Genomic DNA, 1,274 nt, shown 5'->3' with positions numbered 1-1,274 from the left:
GGAAACTACACAAACTCTTACTGAGATTGAAGTATTTTTAAATAACAATAAATGAGACAGACAGGCAAAATGTATAGTGTGCTAGAGGAAGAAAATGAAGTTTTTATGTGCTGTGGGGAGAGGTGGAAGGACTGATAACCAGTACGGCAGGCGGGCTTTGCTGAGAACTTGACTTTCAGTAAAGAACTAAAGGGGGAGAAGACTATAGCAGGCAGCTGTGGATAGAAAAGCTCAGATCTCAGAAAGATGCCTGGAGTGTTCGTTGTGGCTGTGGTGGAGTGAAAGGGATAGAAAAACTGAAGTTCAAGTCAGAGATAAAACAGGAGAGCATGTATTTCCTCACAAGCCTCAGGAGACACAGTGGCTTGCACTCTGAATGAAACTGGAGGCAAGGAGATTTTGAGAAAAGGAACGCCACCATCTGACTCCTGTTTCAATGAGTTCATTTAACAACTGTGCAAGAGAATGAGCTTTTCTTCATGTGTGTCAGCTATGATGGCTGTTTTTTATAGAACACAGGTTTCAACATGACTGGAAATGGAATCAAACTAGTGTTTCAGATAGCAGGTAACTCTTGAATATCCCAATACCAAGCACAATAAATCTGTTAACCACGAATGCCAGTGGGAATTAGAATTACTTCTGTAGAACAAAAATTGTGGTCTATTTTGAACTTTTGTCATAATCTTACCATGTTCTTTTTTGTTAATAGTGATATCCTTGTTACCAGCTTCCCCACTGCACCTCTCAAGGATTAATTCATTGCCCTAGTGGTCTGCCACAGCAGCAACAGAGGCAGTAAAAGCATCAGTAATAACTGCAGGTAACCATGGTGGCAACGGTAGCAACAGAGGAGGCAGTGGAAGAAGCAGCAGCCACAGCTGCAGCATCAGAAACATCATGAGGTGGAAGCAGAAACAGCAGCACAGAAGCATCATAAGCAGAAGCGGAATTAGAAGCAGCAGAAGCAAACCCAACACAAGCCGAAGCATAGGTGGCCGCAGCCGGGGCAAAGGTGGCAGAAGCCACGTTAGAAGCAGCAAAAGTGGGAACAGAAGCAGAAGCAGAGGCAGCAGTCTGGTCATTGGAGTTCTCTAGAGAAACATCCGATTCCTCACTTGTGCTTCTTTCTGTCTTTAGCCCTTAATGAAAGTTTGAGTTTTTAATTATTTTTCAGTAAGAGGAATTGTCACTTTCAGTCACTTTTTCACTTGTCTATTAGTGTCATGGTCCTGATTTGGGTCCACAGATATTTGTGTGCTCAGGTTAAATTT

Source organism: Nannospalax galili, unplaced genomic scaffold (assembly GCF_000622305.1).
Source record: "Nannospalax galili isolate Female #2095 unplaced genomic scaffold, S.galili_v1.0 scaffold1134, whole genome shotgun sequence".
Taxonomy (NCBI): Eukaryota; Metazoa; Chordata; class Mammalia; order Rodentia; family Spalacidae; genus Nannospalax; species Nannospalax galili.
The sequence above is the reverse complement of the archived record's forward strand: the minus strand, read 5'-3'. Positions refer to the sequence as shown.